The sequence below is a fragment of the Rhinolophus ferrumequinum genome, chromosome 10, assembly GCF_004115265.2.
Source record: "Rhinolophus ferrumequinum isolate MPI-CBG mRhiFer1 chromosome 10, mRhiFer1_v1.p, whole genome shotgun sequence".
NCBI classification, from domain to species: Eukaryota; Metazoa; Chordata; class Mammalia; order Chiroptera; family Rhinolophidae; genus Rhinolophus; species Rhinolophus ferrumequinum.
The window spans coordinates 86,883,276-86,903,174 of record NC_046293.1 but is presented as its reverse complement, the minus strand read 5'-3'; the positions used below and the strand labels follow the sequence as shown (position 1 = coordinate 86,903,174).

General features: G+C 37.7%; 1 pseudogene; it reads left to right on the top strand.

The window, feature by feature from the left end:
- The first annotated feature begins 13,378 nt into the window (after positions 1 to 13,378).
- On the top strand, positions 13,379 to 13,917 carry LOC117028868 (60S ribosomal protein L17-like; annotated as a pseudogene).
- Positions 13,918 to 19,899: the final 5,982 nt, after the last annotated feature.

Here is a 19,899-nt window from a genome sequence, read left to right as displayed (position 1 = left end):
AGGAATAAGTGAAGATAAAATAAAAACTTTTATTTTCCTTATTCTTAATTCATCTAAAAGATAAAAGTTTGTTCAAAATAATAGCAACAGTCTATTAGACTATGTATGCTTTTATATATATATACACACACACATATGATTACATCTAAGTGAAATGAATGACAGAAATGATACAAGGATGAGGTGGAGGAATTAGGATATTTTGTTATTATAATGTACTTATACTCCACTTGAAGTGCTATAGTGTTATCTGAAAGAGGACTTGGATAAATTGTAAATGTATATTGCAAACTTTAGGACACCCACTAAACAAGTTAAAGAAAAAGTGTTTCTGATATGCTAAGAAAGGATAGAAAATGGAGTAACAAACATCCTCAATTAAAATCACAAAGACAGTGGATATGAAACCACAAGCACAGACAACAAAGCAAAAATAGACAAGTGGACTACATCAAACTAAAAAACTGCCCAGCAAAGGAAATAATCAACAGACTTAAAAAGCGATCTGTGAAATGAGAGAAAACATTTGCAAATTATATATATGATAAGGTATTAATATCCAAATAAATAAATCAAAAAGGAACTCCTACAACTCACTAGAAAAAAACCCAAGCAACCTGATTTTAAAATGGGCAAAGAACTTAGATAGGCATGTCTCCAAAGAAAGCAAATAAATAGCCAATAGATATTTGAAAGGATACCCAACATGACTAATCATCAGAGAAATGCAAATCAAAACCACAATGAAACATCACCTTACAGCCGTTAGGATGACTCGTTATTTTTAGGAAAAGAATGAGTGTTGCAGAGGATGTGAAGAAATTAGAACTCTTTTGTACTGTTGGTCAGATTGTAAAATGGTATAAATGCTATTGAAAACAGAATGGAGTTTCCAAAAAAAAATTAAAATTAAAAATATAACTACCATGTTATCCAGCAATCCTAATACTGTGTGTTTATACAAAAGAATTGAAAGCAGACTCTTGAAGAGATATTTGCATTCCTATGTTCTTTGCAGCATTATGCACAATAGGCAAGGGGTGGAAACAACCTAAACATCCATCAACAGATGAACAAAACAGCATAAACAAAACGTGGTCTATACATACAATGTAATGTTAGTCAGCCTCATAAAAGAAGGAAATCCTCTCATATGCTAAGCATGGATGAATGTTGAGACAATATGCTTAGTGAAATAAGCCAGTCACAGAAAAACAAATACTGCTTGATCCCACTTACGAATATATGAGGTGTCTAAAGTTGTTAAACCCATAGAAGCAGAAAATAAAATGGTGGTTGCCAGAGGGTGGGGAGAGAGAGAAACAGGGAGCTGCTGTTGGATGGGTATGTGCTTTCAATTATGCAAGATGGAAAAGTTCTAGAGATCTGCTGTATAACAATGTGCATATAGTTAACACTACTGTACAATATACTTAAACTTTTATTAAGAGGGTAGATTTCATGTTATGTGTTTTGTACCACAATTTAAAAAAAAGGGTAGAAGACAAAAATAGGAACAAAGAACAAAGGCAATGGATAGAAAAGAGCAACATATATGGTTGACATTAATCCAACTCTATCAATAATCATTTTAAATGTCAGTGGTCCAAATACATCAATTAAAAGACAAAGATTGGGGTGGCCCAGCAGCCCAGTAGCTCTGGTGGTTGGAGCGCTGTGCTCCTGACGCTGAGGTTGCGGGTTCAATTTCCACAAGGGCCAGTGAGCTGCACCCTCTACAGCTAAGATTGTGAACAACGGCTCGACCTGGAGCTGGGCAGCCACAGGCAGCCCGGGCAGGAGCTGCCAACCTACTGCCTCAGCCGGGTGGAGTGCAAGGCTCATAATACCAACATGGGCCAGGGATATGTGTCCTGCACAATTGGACTGAGAAACAATGGCTTGAACCGGAGTGGGGGTGAGGGGAAGAAAAAAAAGACAAAGATTTCAGAGTGTAAAAAAAAGACCCAACCATATATTATTTATAAGAAAATTACTTTAAAGACACATACATATTAATAGTAAAGAAATGAAGAAAAATACACCATGCTAACACTAATCAAAAGGAAGTGGGAGTAGGTATATTAATTTCAGACACAGCAGACTTCACAGCAAGGAAAGTTATCAGGGATATTAATGAGAAAGAGGTCAATTCTCCAAGAAGACATACAATAACAACCGTTAATGTGTATGCACCTAACAACAGACAGTCAAACTATGTGAGGCAAAGGTTGAAAGGAACCTCAAGGAGAAATAGATAAATCCCCTATTAAAGTGGAAAAATTTAAACACCCCTCTATCAAAAATAGACTAGTCCAGCAGACCGAATATCAGCACCATCAATCAACTGCATATGATTGACATCTAGTGACTACTTCATCTGACAGTAGCAGAATACATATTCTTTTCAAGCTCACATGGAACATTCACTAAGATAGACCACATTCTGGGACATAAAACACACCTTAACAAATTTAAAAGAATAGAACTCATACAATGTCTACTCTCAGACCACAATGAAATTAAACTAGAAATTAATAACAGAAAGAGAGGTGGAGAATTCCCAATTACTTGAAGATCAAACAGCACATTTCTAAACAACACAAGGGTCAAAGAAGAAATCTCAAGAGAAATTTAAAAAAATATATTTGAACTAAATAAAAATACAATTTGTAAAAATTTGTAAGAAATTTATAGCAGTGAATGAGAAAGATAAAAAAATCAAAAGAAAGATATAAAAGAAAAATATAAAATAAAAAATGTAAGCTTCCACTTTAAGAAACTAGAAAAAAAAGGAGCAGATTAAATCCAAAGTAAACAGAAAAAAAGAAATAAGAAAAAGTATAGCAGAAATCAATGAAATTGAAACAAGAAATCGACAAAAAAATCAACAAAACCAAAAGCCCGTTCTTCGGAAAAAATCAATAAAATTGATAGTTTTGGCCAGGCTAACTCAGACAGAGAGAGAAAGAGAGAGAGAGAAGACTCAAATTTCTAATATTAGAAATGAAAGAGGAGATATCGCTATAGACTCTATAAACATTAAGAAGGTCATAAAGGAATATCATAAACAACTCTATGCCCACAAATGTGATAACCTAGATGAAACATGCCAATTCCTTGAAAGACACAATCTGATAAAATTCACACAAGCAAAGGGGTGGCCAGTTAGTTCAGTTGGTTAGAATGTGGTGCTGATAAAACCAAGTTTGCCGGTTCGATCCCCACATCAGCCACTATGAGCTGTGCCTGCCTTTAAAAACACAAAAAATTCACACAAGAAGAAATAGACAATCTGAATAGACTTATATCTACAAAGAAATTGAACTAATAACCTTCCATAAAGGAAGACAACTGGCTTAGATGGAGTCACTGGTGAATTCATCCAAACATTTAAGGAAGAAAGCCTACCAATTTGCTACAATCCTTTTAGATAGAAGCAGAGAGAATACTTCCTAACTTATTCTATGAGGCCTGTGTTACCCTAACATAGAAACCTAAGACATGGTAAGAAAATAAAACTACAGAGCAATATATTTGAGTTCTAAGAGTTCTTTATATATTCTGCACGTTAACTACTTGTAAAATATATCATTTGCAAATATTTTCTCCCATTCCATATGTTGTTTTTTCATTCTGCTGTGTTCTTTGATGCACAAAAGCTATTAATTTGATGTAGTCCTGTTTGTCTATTTTTGCTTTTGATGCCTGTGGATTTTCTCATTTTTACAACTTTTTGTTTCAGGGCAGGTCTCAGTCAGCACCTGCACCGGGCAGCTAAAAATAGGATTAAAAACCTATAGTTTAACTGGCTTGAAGTACCAGAGAATAGCGTTTGGGGCATCCAAAGCATCTGGAAATTGAAGAGGAAAATCCAGGAATGGAGAGAGCTACAGAGAGAGAGAGAGAGAGAGAGAGAGAGAGAGAGAGAGAGAGACCAGAAAATATGTATATAAACTCTGGATTGTCCCTAAACTACAAATACATTCTGCAGACTCCAATCAACACAGCTAAAGTTGAAATAATTGATCAGTGATTGGCTGCTACTCACCACAGAGGACACAGAGCATAGAGTATGAGTCCACCTAAGTTAATTGCCCACTAAAACAAGATAATAAACACTAATCAGAGGAATTCAATCTCTACCCATATCATTGACAATGTCAAGGATGTAATCCAAAATAACTGGATATACAAAGAAACATGAACATATGACCCGTATTCCAAAGAAAAAGCAATCAATGGAAATCAATATCAAGACAATATAGATGTATTTGGAAGTTAGGAATTTTAAAGCCACTATTATAACTATATCCAACTATATAAGGAAAATATGTCAATAATAAATAAACAAATAGAAAATCTCAGCAGAGAAATACAAACTATATAAAATATCCAAATTGAAATAGATATTTAATAAATATATCACTGAATGGGATTAACAGTTCTCACAACTTGTACCAGAAGTCCTAGCCAGTGCAATAAAGCAATAAAAAAAAATAAAATAAAGGGCATATTTGGCCAAAAAGAAATAAAATTATTTCTACTTGCAGAAGACATGTTTGTTTATATAGAAAATCCTTTAGTTTATATGAGACAGTCCAACACCAGAAGCATTATCCATGAAAAAAATTAATAAGTTGGACTTTATTAAAATTAAAAACTTGTGCTATGCAAAGGACAGTGTTGAGAGACTCAAAAGACAAGTCATCACAGACTAGGAGGAAATATTTTCAAAACACATAATTGATATAGGACTTGTATTAAAAATATACAGAGAACACTTAACAATAAGAAAACAAATTACTCAGTTAAAAATGAGCAAAACAGTTGAACATATACCGCATCAAAAAAGATATAAATATGGCAAGTAAGCATTTGAGAAGATGCTAAACATTATTTATCGTTAGAGAATTGCAAACTAAAACTATAATGAGAAACTACTACACACCTATTTGAACTCTTAAAATCCCAAACTCTGACAATACTAGTTGCTGGTGAAGATGTGGAGCAACAAAAACGTTCTTTCATTGCTGGTGGGAATGCAAAATGGTACGAACAGTTTGGGAGACAGTTTGGCAGTTTCTTATACTGCTAAACATTTATGCTACTAGACATTTATTTACCCAACTGATTTGAAATTTATGACCATACCAAAACTTGCACACAAATATTTACAGCAACTCTGTTTATAATCACCAAATACCAGAAGCACTAAGGTGTTTTTTAGCAGGTGAATGAATTAAACAAACTGTAGTACATCCATGCAATGGAATGGTAATCAGTGATAAAACAAAGGAGACAAAAAGTGGCAAAAATACAAGGATGAATCCTAACGGTGTATGAATAAATAAGAAAAGCCAGTTTGAAAAGGCAAAACTAGAGTAACAGAAATAAACAAACAAACAAATAAATTAAAGTGGCTTCCAGGGGTTTTGAGAAGGAAGAGAGGGTTGAATAGGCAAAGCACAGGGTTGTTTGTTTGTTTGTTTTTGTTTGTTTGTTTTAGGGCAGTGAAACTATTCTGTAAGATACTGTAATTGTGCATACATGACACTATGTATTTATCAAAACCCATAAGTTACAGCACGAAAAGAAATGAACTTTCAGGGGCAGACGGGTGGCTCAGTTGGTTAGAGCCCAAGCTCTGGGCAATGCGGCTGCCAGTTCGATTCCCACATGGGCCAGCGAGCTGTGTCTTCCGCAACTAGAATGAAGTCAGTAAGCTGCCGCTCAGCTCCTCGGTGGCCAGTTGGTTCAGTTGGTTGGAGCACAGTCTCTCAACCACAAGGTTGCCGGTTCCACTCCCACAAGGGATGGTGGGCTCCTTCCCTTGCAACTAACAACGGCAATTGGACCTGGAGCTGAGCTGTGCCCTCCACAACTAAGATTGAAAGGACAACAACTTGACTTGGAAAAAGTCCCGGAAGTATACGCTGTTCCCCAATAAAGTCCTGTTCCCCTTTCCCAATAAAATCTTTAAAAAAAAAAAAAAGAAATGAACTTTCATGTATGCAAATTTTTCAAAAGTATTCAAGCGGTTGGAGAATGCCAGGATGGAATGCCAAATATAATAAAATAATATGACTAACAAATGACTACAGCAACCTTACCAAAGGGGGAAGGTAATATGCTAACCTAAACAACTTTGGAAATTAATGGAGTCTGTAAGACTAAAGGCAAAAGAAACTGTACATAACCACTGTAGTCTAGCTGATAGTTTCCTATGGAGGTACGAGTAAACAATCTGATTCTCTTATACATGTATATTGGAAATGAACAATTAAGTAAATATTTGGTAAGTGGTGAGGGCCAAGTTTTCACTATTGGAGTGGGAGATTACAGATAAACAAGGGGAGGAGGCTGAAATAAATCCATGTGGTAATAGATTAGAGTTGGACACATTAATATGAACTCATGTTCACAGATGGTTACACATAGAAATACTCATAGCTATGTGTACATATATGGGATAGTATATACACGTATATCTCCTTGGTCTGCTTGCTGCAAGCGCCTAAAAGCAATGGCACTCCAGTAGCAATGAGCACACCTAGCACCCAAATCTTGATTTCTGATCCCATGCTCCAATAAAGAAATTGGCTTCTTGAAGAAATAGCTGATTCTAGGCCTGGGCTGGGAAATATACAAACTGAGGCTAGATTATTTTGCATTTCCAGAGAGTACGGAGATACTCAAAAAGTAGAGTTAGGGAAGTTAAAATGAGATAATGTATGTGAAAGCAGTTTATAAAGCATTATAGCTTGTAAGAATGATATGTGAGAATAAATGGGTTCTAAGAAAGTATGTCATGGCTCACTGTAAGATCCATGAGTTTCAATGCACGGACAGTAGGATATCTATTTTGAGTGCCCTGAAGCTTTTCTTGTTCCAGCCTTTTGACATTGTAAAATAAGGAATTCTGAATAAGAGAGACATCACTGTATTAGAGAAAGAAAAGTCCTTGCTTTGTAAATATCCTACTTAGTACACAAGTTTTCTCATTTCCAATTCAAACAGAGATGAATAGTTGCTCCTCCTAAATGTGCATGTTTCAGCTTTATCAGAGTTATGAGGTCTGGAACATAATAAGCTCTAAGAAGCCTACATCCAGGAAGTTTAAGGCAATAACAACCATTGGCAAATATTTGAGAAGTACTTCCTGCATTCTAAACACCATGGTCTTTTCTTTCTTGAAAATGAAGCCAATTCATTGCCCTTAGTGTTCCCTATCTAATCCTTCTCCATATAGAATGACATAAAAGGTTACATTTTGTTCTCTTGTCTAAAACTGTATAATGGCTCCTTATGGCCAAAAGGAATGCTTTTTTGACATTTCTTTAAAAAGCAGCACAATTTTCCCACATGAAATATACAGCAACCCATTAAATATAACAAGTAACAGCTGGAAACAGCCTAATCCACCAAACTCTTGGTAGAAGCAAGTGCTTCTGAGGCATCTCCAAAAGACCCTTGGGCTCCTCATACCAGAGCTTAAGAAACATTGGCCTATGGGACAAGATGCAAATTTCTTAGCATGACACACAAAGTCCTTCACAATCTGGCTCCAAGATTTCCAACCTCATGTTGTGCTACATCTCCCATTCTTATATCCTCCCTCTACATATGTGAACATTTCTGTACCTCAGTTTCTTCATCAGTAAAGTAGGGATAATAAAACTCACATGACTGGTGTGGTTTAGTTTATACACTGAAAGCACTTAGATAGTGCCTGGGACTCAGTATATGCACAATTAATATTAGACTCTATTAATTTTTTACATTAGCCTTTCACACAATCCTACAGAACTTCTTATTAGTCTCAAAACAAATAATATTTTTTAGAACACCTGTATTTTGTATATGCTATTTCCTCTCTTTCCTTTAATGACAGGCAAACTCTTATGCATCCTTCAAAACCCATCTCAAAGATCTCTTTTGTAATGGTCTCCAAGTTTTCAAGGCCAAACTCAATTTTTTATTCTTTGTGTTTCCATAGAACCTGATATACTGTATACCTCCATTATGGCCTTATCGTACAGTACAAAGAGTCTATACAGCCCAGCAGTGAAATATGTATCCTCATAAACATGAGTTCTGACAACTAGCAATTATGCAAAAAAAAACCCCAAATATTTATTGTAGAAATGCAGTGACCAAAGGATAGAAAGCAAAATGGTCTGGTTGTTAATGGGCATAGGATTAACTTTAGATTTTATGACAAAGAAATGTCAAGAGGACAGAGGAGATTAAGAATTATAAAAGAGGTGATTTTGATGACCTCAACTGAATGTTTCAGCCCTGGAATTATGACCAGTGGCAACTCAGCAAGGACTCTGCTCCCACTGGCTCAGAGGATCCACAGAAAAGCCATGAATTCAGTGGTATTGGCTCCAGTGTCTTCCCTTTTGGAATATGTCTCTCAGCTTTATGGACTACTGTGGACACTTAATGCTCATGTGTCCCTTGCTTGCTCAGGAACCCCTTCCCTCTAGGCCTGTCATCCTCAATATTGCCTTAACTTGGAACCTTCCCTGTCCCCCTAGCCATCAAAACTTACTTGTCCTATATTTCTTCTACTCAGACTTCAATATATCTATCCACGGAAAAGTTTATTTTAAAAAAAACACACACACAAAAACTCACCAGTCAAGATTGCAGAGTAGGTAAATGCTGTGCCTGCCTCCTCTCGTAAACACGTCAAAATTACAACTAAACTACAGAATAACAATCATTGAGAATTGCCTGAAGTCTGGCTAGCTGAACAAAAGTTGTATAACTAAGGATACAGAGAAGAAGCTTCCTCAAGATTGGTACGAGGGGCAGAGACTCGGAATAGGCTGGTCCCACATCCACGTGTAGAAGTTAAAAAACGGGATGAATATCTCGGCTGTGGAGGTCTCTCGGAGGAGCGAGGCAGCCACCATATCTGAGTCTCCATCAACCTGGCTAACTCTGCTTGCCCCACCCCAGCGATTCCCTGAGACCCCACCTCACCCAACTTTCAGTCCCACCCAAGCTGCTGCCAGTGGCTTTTCCATACAAATGGCCTGTCTTGTATCATGCTTCATACTTCCCTAAAATCTCTCAAAAGTTCACAAAACCCCATTAAGCAGCATCTGGCCCCAATATGCCAGTTCCAAACTCTGCACGAGCTGCAGTGGGCCTCAGTTCATGGCTTGACCTCTCCCAAGTACCTCCAAGTACAAATTGGTAGTTACAAAATAGTCATGCGGATGTAAAGTACAGCATAGGGAATATAGTCAATAATATAGGGTGTCAGATGAGTACTGGATTTATTGGGGGGAATCATTTCATAAGTTATGTAAATGTCTAATCACTTTGCTGTACACCTGAAACTTATGTAATATTGTATGTCAACTGTAATTGAAAAATAAAAATTTTTTTAAATTAAAAAATCAAATTTATTGAGATATTTTTGACATATATAAATTGTATATAATTAAAGTATACACCTTGAAGTTTTGATATATGTATATATAATCACAGAAAAGCTTAAGGATAGGGGGTGTCAGGCAGGTAGACAAGACTGTAGGCAGCTCTTTGCATGCTTGGGGCCTTTTGTACACTTCCAACTATGTGTTGGATTAGCCCATCTTGCACGAAATCCTATTTCAAAAAAGTTGAGAACTACTATGGTATGAAAGTGACTTTTCCATATCCTTACTTCTAAGTAAAATGTGACTAACCATTCAGATGTTAATCATCTTGCTGTTGGTCTCCTTGTTGGTCCAAGCCAGGACGTAAACACCAATCTTTTCATAAATGTCTTATCTACATGCCTATTGATGAGATCTCAAAACAATATTAGATTCCAGAGCAGTAGTAGTACATCAATGACTATACGCTCATTCCTATCCTTGAAGACTTCTCATCTTCTCTTCTCTGAATAATTTTGGTGACTTGCTTCCAAAATCTCATGTTCTGCTCATTTGACCAGTTCTGGAGCTTTCTTCTAGATCTCTTGTAAGCCCCATCCTCGCATGTAGTTGCAATCCCTTCCTTTGCCTTACAACAAGCACTCCATACGATTAATCCACCACTTTGCTCACTACGTCTTGCAGCTCCTATATTGGTAACCTATTGAAATCCTCAACAGAGGTAGATCATTCACCCTGTAAACAAATTTTTTTGATTTCAATAGCCCTGATTGACATCTCCTTCTGAGACTACAAGTCTTGCTCTTCTCACACCCATCAGTTGATTTGTAATCAGTGATGCAAAATAATTCTTCTATGACTCTAGGCAGAACACATAATCATTGCCAACATTACATTTCATAATAATAATAGTGACAATAACACCACCACAGAATGGTGCCACTTGGATTTCATTTTTATGAAGAGGGAGAGAAAAAAGGTAAACACCTAATATCATACAGTATTTTAGAATAGACAGAAGGCTTTTATATCTATTTCAGTAAAACCCTTCACATTGATTTCTCATTTCAGTCAATTTGCTCCAAAAGTAAAATAATCCTATGCATTCTAATGCTCAAGAGAGTGGTTCGAGATGACAGAAACAAAGCTGACAAAGCAGGCACTCGTTAGTTCCCCTTATTTCGTCTCTTCCTTGGGGGTGGAGTTGACAGTGGCTGATACTAATTGTTACCTGGGAGGAGAGGCTGAACAGAGAAATTGTCCCTTCCTCAAGGAAGTCATCTTCCTTTGCTAGGTGGGGGAGATTCCTTTGTCTGTTGTTTTCCTTTGGAACGCCTCAGAAAGAAGTTACAAGTGTGAACACTTGAAGGAGGGATCCAGGGATGATTGTGGTAAGTCTGTGGGTGTGGGAAGATTGAGGGGCGTTGAGGTGATAGAAGTCAGGGGACAGGATGACAACTGGGAGAAAGCAACAGGGAGCTTCTTGGTACAAGTGATTTCTTGGTCTGGGTTGTGGTCATAGGAGTATGTTGTCTGGGATAATTCATCAAGCCATACACTTATGAATTGAGCACTTATCTCTGTGTGCGATACATGTGTAGTAAAATATTTTAAAAACATTTTAAAATCATTAGACTCAGCTGTATCCATGGGTAAACTGTACTTAACCTAAAAGTTGCAGATAATCCTTATGATATTTAAATTGTCCTGGACAGACAAAAAAGATAGAAAGACACAAAACTCATTTAAAAATTCTAATGTAATCCCAGTGACAAAGCCTGACAAAGAAATTACCAGTCAATGTCACATATGAACTAGATGAAAAAATCCTAAATAAAATATTAGAAAATCAAATCCAGCCATGTGATACAAGAATAATATCTCATGACCAAATAAGATTTATTTCAGGAATGAAAAAACAGTTCAGTAACTAGGGATGTAATGTATATTAATATATATTAACATGTTAATATATACTAACATGTAAATGTTATATATAACACATCTATACTAACCTATATTAATACATAATTAAATTGATATATATTACTATAGCATATCATTATAATATGATAATTACATCAATATCATGATAACATCATGAGGAAAAATCTCATTTTCAATCTAGGTATACAAGAAAACTTTCTTTAATTTATGTGGGTTATCTATCAGGAATGGTGAAAAGAGAAGTCTACCCATTAAAATGAGGAACAAAAGAAGAATGACTCGATCACTGCTGTTATTCAGCATTTCCGAGAGGTCCAGACCAAAAGAACGAAACAGAAATATTTTAAAGAAAAGATAAAACTGTCATTATATGCAAATCAATGATCGTCTACCTTGAAAATCCAAGGTAATATATTACTTAACTTGTTAGAATCAATAGATGTCAGATAGTGCTAGATAAAAGATCAATATACAATAATCAATGGCTTCTTTATAAATCAGCAATAACCAATTAGAAAAACTAATAACATTTACTATAGCAACAAAATTCTTAAAATATCTAGGCCTATATTTAATAAGACTATATAAGGTCTATATGGTGAAATTATGATACCTCACTGAAGGACATTACAAAATTTGAATAAAAGGAGAATGATACCCATGTCATGATGAAAATGTTCTATATTATATAGTCAATTTCTCTAAATTAATGTATAAACTTTTTAAAATCCTTATGAAAATTCAAACAGAATTTTTAAATGTATTTTGACAATGGAAGTCTGAGAAATTGTCACAACCACAAAAAGCCTATAGTGACGTGATGACTAAATGTAATATGGTCTCGTGGATAGGATCCTGCAATCAAAAAAAAGACAATAGGTAAAAACTAAGGACATCTACATAAACTATGGACTTCAGTTAATAATAATATATCGATACAGGTTCATTAATTGTAGCAAATGTATCATATTAATGGAAGTTGTTAATAATTAGGGGAAATTGGGTGAGTGGTATATGTGAACTCTCTGTACTATGTTCTCAATTTTTCTGTATATCTAAATCTAAAAAGTAGAGCCTATTTTTTAAAAAATAAACAAACAGTGTAAACAATACAATGGCAAAAGACCAGAAAGCTCTTGCTGAGTGATGGACTTAAATTTTCCAATATCTCTTCTTTGTGTTTTCTACATATTTAAATGTTTCCACAATGAACATGCATTACTCTTGTACATAAAAAAGTAAAATTGAAAGCCAAAGCAAACACACGCTAGCACCTTTTTGCCTCCTGCCTCCTCCGCCACCTCACGTCCTCTCAGTCCTTCTCAGACTCTGCCTCATTGTGGGCTTGGGATCAGCTCCAGACTCTACCAAATCCCAGCAGAGGTGCCCTGAGTGAGGCAGTAAAAGGGACAGCTGGCTGGAGCAGAGAATTTGTTTCTTTTAAAAAGAAATTGTGCAAACAATACACTTACACGCATGCTCATCACAGCACTATTCACAATAGCCCAAAGATGGAAACAACCTAAACGTCCATCAACACGTGGGTGGATAAACAAATAGTGGTATATTTATCTACACAATGGAGTACCACTCAGTCATAAATAGGAGTAAAGTACTGACACATGCTACAACAAGGATGAATCTCGAAAACATCATGCTAAGTGAAAAGCCAGACACTATAGATCACAAGGAAATGATTCCATTGATGTGAAATACCCAGAATGGATAGATAAATCCATAAAGACAGAGACCAGATTGATGGTTGCCGGGGAATGGAAGGGGGGGAAATGGGGAGTAACTTTTAATGGGTACAGGGTTTCCTTTTGGGGTGACGAAAATATTTTGGAACTAGATAGAGGTACTGCTTTCACAACATTGTGAATATACTAAATGTCACTGAATTGTTCACCTTAAAATAGTTAAATTTTAGGTTGTATGAATTTCCAATAAAATCTTTGTTTTAATTCTCAATAAAATGTTGAGAAATGAAAAGAGCTCATCCTGTAAGCGGCCTGAGGTGACTTCTAAAAATGGCTCACTATTTGGTTGACCCAGAAAACCTCACAAAATCCTGCAAATCAAGAGGTCCAAATCTTCGTGTTCACTTTAAGAACACTCGTGAAACTGCCCACGCCATCAAGGGTATGCATATCCGAAAAGCCACCGAGTATCTGAAGGATGTCACTTTACAGAAGCAATGTGCGCCATTCCATCTTTACAATGGAGGTGTGCCCAGGCCAAACAGTGGGGCTGGACGCAGGGTCAGTGGCCTGGAGAGTGCTGAGCTTTTGCTGCACGTGCTTACAAATGCAGAGGAATGCTGACCTAAGGGTTTAGATGTAGACTGTCTGGTCACTGAGCACAGCCAGGGAACACAGCTCCCAGGATGCAGCGCGGAACTTACAGAGCTCGTGGGAGGGTTAACCCATACATGAGCTCCCCCTGCCACACTAAGATGGTCCTCACTGAGAAAGAGCAGATTGTTCCCAAACCAGAAGAGGAGGTTGCGCAGAAGAAAAGGATCTCAAAAGAAACTGAAATAAACAAAAAAGTACATCCCGGGAAGTAATTTCAGCATCAAATAAATGTTTATAAAAGTAAAAAAAGAAAGAAATGAAAAGAAATTGTGGAGATGAGCCCCCTTTGGGCCCTTCATTCTCTGCAGAAGTGCACATACCAGTTTTGAAAATCCCGGATACCGAGAAAGACAGTATCCATTAAAGGCAGGACTGGCTCACAGGCAAAGGACTTCACCACCTGCCTACAAGGGAAAGGTGAGGCAATGCACAGGGTGGAGTTAGAACAGTGGGGAGGAGACACGAAGCTGGGGAGAGCGCCAAGAGAGGTGGAGGGAAGCAGAGTAACTCCCTGGTAAGAGTGACAGCTCCAGATTCAGAAAATCTAAATTTGTGTAACAGCCCTGTTCCCAGCTGTAGGAATCTTTTCATCTCTCTGAACATCAGTTTCCCATATGTAAAATAGAAATACCAACATACTGCTATCTCTTATCCACAAGCCCCAAATCCCAAAAGCTCTGAAAGTTCTATTGTAGGTTTGGTGCAAATTCATCTGGTTGCAAAACCTGGCCTGACCTAAATGAAGCAATTTATAGTCTTTATTTCCACTTAATGTGAATATTCATATATTTCACCATACAAATATGAACGCATTTGACTAGAGCATGCTGCCCAGACCCACCTGAGGGCATTTTATTAATATACAGTAAAGCCACCTCATTATTTTTGCAATATCTGCAAAAATATCTGCAGAAATAAGATCTGCCATTAATTAATTAATTAATTAATTCCAAAATTCATCTGGCCCTGAGGGTTTTAGATAAGGACTGAGCACCTCTAAATGCTAAAATGTGTTACACGCTTATTATGTGCTAGGCAGGATGCTTTATGCTTTGCATACATTTTATCATTTGATGCACATAAAGCCTGTTACAGATTGGAACTTAATGAATGGAAGCTGCTATTAGAGAGTGGCAGCAATCTGGGAAGTCTCCATGGAAAAAGTAAACTGTAACCAAAAATTTATAGGTGGCAAATTGGGAGGGGGATGGTGGATAGTGTGGGAAAGGCTACTACAGAAGGTGGGAAGAAGGGGCTATTTCCATTCTCATTTTTTTCCTCATTACAACCAAGAAAAAAGAAACAGTTGGCAACAGTTTACGGGCCCTGGGCAAAGAGTTTGGATTTGCTAGTGGAAATCAGGAGGGGCTGAGAAGGAATGGCCATGTGTTATGGATTTCAAAGTCCAGCTGGAAATTGGGTTTCCATCACTTCCCCTCACTCTAATTCTTCCACACGAAATCAATTGGAGATAAAATATAGATACTACCAAGAAGTTTTGTCAAGGGAGAAAAACCATTCGGTTAGTTCATCAAGGGTATTGAATACAAAGGCCACAGTCCTTTAAGACTTGTTTTAGAAGATGTCCTTCTCTAAGAACCTGACCATTTTCAAATCTTAGTAATGCCACATCAAGACATTCCTGGATAATTGAGAAATGGCAGAAAGAAAAGTGCTCATTTTGCAGAGTCGAAAATGAAAACCACAGATGCAATAGCCTGCCCAAGGTCACTGATCTACCCAGAACGATGACAGGGAAAGGACTCAAAAATCCTTCCTTTCCACAATAGATTTATTCACTGCTCTCATGTGCACTTAGAAATTATTGAATCCAGGACAGATCTGGGGAAGAATCAGGACAGAACCCCACTCTCAACGGCCGTCCCCAGCAACTGGTCTAAGTGTCCTCTTTTTTCATAGGTTAGGTTACCCTAGGTTAAACTAAGCCAAGAATGATCCAGAAAGCTCTCAAAGGAGAGCCCACGACGTGATTGGCAATGAAAGGAAAAAGGGTTTGCCTCTGCCTCTCTGGACATATCGCATGAGACAGAGTCAGGCTCCCCGCCAAACTCCACCTCTGGTGCCATGATGGCGTCAGGAAGGACCTCTGTCATGTACTAAGAGAAGCTGAGAACATCTCCTTTAAGAGGTTTTAAAATATGACCTCAGATATATAGACAAATTGTGAAAATAATACAAAGAGTTCATATATGCTCTTCAGATTCTTCAAAGATCCTGTTTGGTCTCTCTCTCTCTCTCCCTCTCTCTCTCTCTGGGCAAGTGTGAACTGCCGAAAAGTAAATTGCAAGTGCGATGCCCCTTCACCCCTATATACTTCAGAATATCTTTTCTAAAAATAAGCCATACCCTAATATTACCATAGTACAATTAATAAAATCAAGAAATTGGCCTTGATAACAATACTATCTAAACTCCAGACCACATAAAGATTTCACCAAGTGCCTTAATGACGCCCTTTATTAAGAAAGAAAATCCAGCCTCCTAGTGCATTCGTCTGTCGTAGTTCTAACTTAGTCTCCCTTAATCTGGAGCAGTTCCTCACTCTGTTTCGTGCCATAGACATTTCTGAAGGGTACAGCTCAATTCTTTTGTAGACTGTCCTTCAAGTTGGGTTTGTTTAATGGTTCCCAGTGATTGGATTACACACATTTGGCAGGAACACCACAGGAGTGATGTGTTCTTCTTAGGGCATCATTTCAGGAGGCCCATAATATCAATTGTTCCCATCACTGATGATGCTAAATTTCGTCACTTATTTACGACGGCGCCTGCCAGTTTTCTCCACTGTGAAATGACTGTTTCCCCCCTTGTAATTGGTTAGCATCTTATGGAAAGACACTGAGATTATATAAAATTCAAATACTCCTCAAACATGTGCCCATTGGTTTTAGCATCCGATAATGTTTTGTGTTTTTTAAAAAAAATTTTTTATTTTTTTCTTTTGTTGGGGAATATTGGGGAACAGTGTGTTTCTCCAGGGCCCATCAGCTCCAAGTCGTTGTCCTTCAATCTAGTTGTGGAGGGCGCAGCTCAGCTCCAAGTCCAGTCGCTGTTTGCAATCTTAGTTGCAGGGGGCACAGCCCACCATCCCATGCGGGAATTGAACCAGCAACCTTGTTGTTGAGAGCATGTGCTCTAACCGACTGAGCCATCCAGCCGCCCCTGCTGATGTTTCTTGATTAAATCAGTTATTATTTTGATGATTGCCCAAAAGTTGATTTTTTTAAATCCCATCATTTCTTCTACATTTATTAACTGACTTTCCACAGTGCAGAGGAGCTTTTCTTTCCCATTCATTAATTCATTCATTCATATCAGTGGTGGCTCATGGGTGTATACTTATTAATGGGTTCTAGTCTCCGATATTATCATTTTTTTGAGTTCAAGTTGTCCTAGATTCTCTAAAATCTTTAACTCTAATATTTTATGATAAGTGAAGACTGAGCATTACTTGTTAACACTGAAGGTTATTTTTTTAAGGGTGATGTTTAAATTTTAAACCAAATGTTGAACGCTGCCTAAAATCCACCGAGGAAAGAGAGGCTATGGTTGAGTGCCCAAGCATTAAAGAAAAGGACCGAATGCTATGAACCTAAGTGTTTGTGTGGGGTAAAGAGAAAACAGCTATGTGAAGAGGGGCCCTTGAAGACAGCTAAGTCCACGATCTTTAGAAACATCTCTGAAATGCTGGGAGGTTTGTGTTTCCTGTTTCACTCAGGTCTTAGCTGAAGGTTATTTACTTAAGCCTTTCCACAATCTGAATCTGATCAGCCATGCAACTCTTCCATTCTCATATTTATTCTATATTCACTTGGCTCCCCACCTCCTCTATTCCTCCACACCTTCCCCAATTGGCAGGAAATAGAGCCTCTGGCTGTCACTGTGATGCTGAATGAATTACTTGGAAATAGTTTCTTCAAGCCTGTGGAATGGCATTTGCAACTTCTGGGGCTGGTTCATGTGAAAAACAAAAACAAAAACCTCACTGGGTAGGAAAACCCAAACGTCATCTATAGAGCTGCAAACTCTACTATGTCCCCATGTTGGGCAGAACTTGAGAGGGTCCACCCCCATTCCAAGCCCAACCTGGAATTTAGGTAACTCTACACATACAGTGGTTCAGCCCACTAAGAAACTGCGCTCTTCTTAAACTGGCTTCCACTAGGGAAATAACAGCATGGCTGAAAAAATCACTTGGAAATAATTAATGCCTCTGTGACAACCCAGCCATCTGAATTGGTTGAATATCCTTGGTATGGGGACCAGAGGACCCCTGGTCATAGACTTCTGGGTAACCTGCATTTTCTGGACTCTCCAGACAGAATGAAGAAGTGAGGCTCATGGGAGAAAGCAGCCCCATTCCTCCTCAGTCACCCTTGGAAACTCGGCTTAGTAGCCTGGCACCCCAGGAATCTGCACACGTGCTTTGAGGGGGCCAAGGAAGCCTGCACTTTAGTGGTGGCATTTAGACGTTCCTCTGAAATGCTAATGAAGACTTGACTTCAGAATTGCTAACAAAGTTCTCAGACTTGTTAATGCATCGCTCCCTCTGAAGGCCAGAGACAACAGAACTAAACAAATGGCTTGAAGTACCCAGAAGGGAATTACTGCCTTAAGCTGAAAGATTTCCAGGGAAAGACAGTTTCTAGTTCTCCTTGATGCCTCTTTCTGCTCCCTCAGTTTTCCAGCAGCCAATATGTTGTTTGTTTCATCTAACCTACATCTATCCAGCTGTTAACCTAACTTCCAGCTCATCAGTCTTCAAAATAAATATCCATATGCTCTCTCTCCTTTCACGTTATCACTCTCGTCTTGGATTAAAGAGAAAAGGAGAGAAGGAAATCGAGAGGGGCAGTGGTAGGGAGGACATAGAAACTCACACTAAGTGCTGCTTGTGTCAGGGCCTTTATGCCCTCATCACATATAATCCTCACAACAAATGAGGTAAAGCTAAAGAAACTGAGACTCTGAGAAAATAAGTGATTTGCCAGAGCTCTTAAATCCAACCTTCTTTCCCGGTTCTGAGATATGTCTGATGAGTCAGAAGGACTGGTTGGTTTACAGTGATAGCTTGGCTACAGGTTTTCTGTACCACTTTCAGCAAATCATATACAGATGCTCCTCAACTTACAACGGGGTTACATCCTGATAAAGCCGTCCTAAGGTGAAAATATCATGAAGTTGAAAAGGCATTTAACACACCTGACCTACCAAACATCACAGCTTAGCCTAGTCTACCTTACCCGTTCTCAGAATGCTTACACTGGCCTCCAGTTGGGCAAAATTGTCTCCCGCACAATGATTACAGTTTAAAGTAATGGTTGTTTACCCTGATGATCATGTGGCTGACTGGGAGCTCTGGGCTGGCGGCTGCTGTCCAGTCACAACAGAGAACTTACTGCGTATCCCTAGCCTGGGAAAAGATCAAAATTCAGAATTCAAAGTCCAGTTTCTATTGGATGTGTATCACTTTTGCACCACTGTGAAATAGAAAATCTTAACTTGAACGATCATTAAGTCAGGAATGTCTGTAATTTTTTCCCTTTTTTTAAACTTTTTTTTTATTAGTTTCAGGTACACAAAACGTCTGTAATTTTTTAAAATCTGTTTTCTCAATAATAAATAGGGATTTTTATGTTTGTGTGTGTGTGTGCACGTGCACACATAGATAGATGATAGAGAGATAGATAGATAGATATGCAGATATATATATATATGTATGTATGTGTATATATATATATATATATATATATATATATATATATATATAGTGTGATCAAACAATCCGGTGAATGTTTAAATTAAAAAAATTATTACAGTAAAGGACACATTGCCATTAATTCCCCTCAAGATATTCTCCCTCACTTTGAACACACTTATCCCATCATTCTTGCCACTTTCTGAAGCAGTTCTGGAAGTCCTCTTTCGTGAGTGTCTTTAGTTACGCTGTCTTGGTTGCTTCATCTGAAAGCTCCTAATTCTCTTCCCACCTCTTTGGCTGCTGCTTCTCCTTTGTAAGTTCTGTATTCTCTATCCAGCAGTTAAATATTGGACTTTACTAAGAAATCCTTTCCTCATTCTGGATTCTCACCTTAGGTAATCTACCATAATTCTTACTTCTGTTTCCCCCCACATAAAGATGGTTGTAGGTTCTTATCTTCCTTCAGTCTATA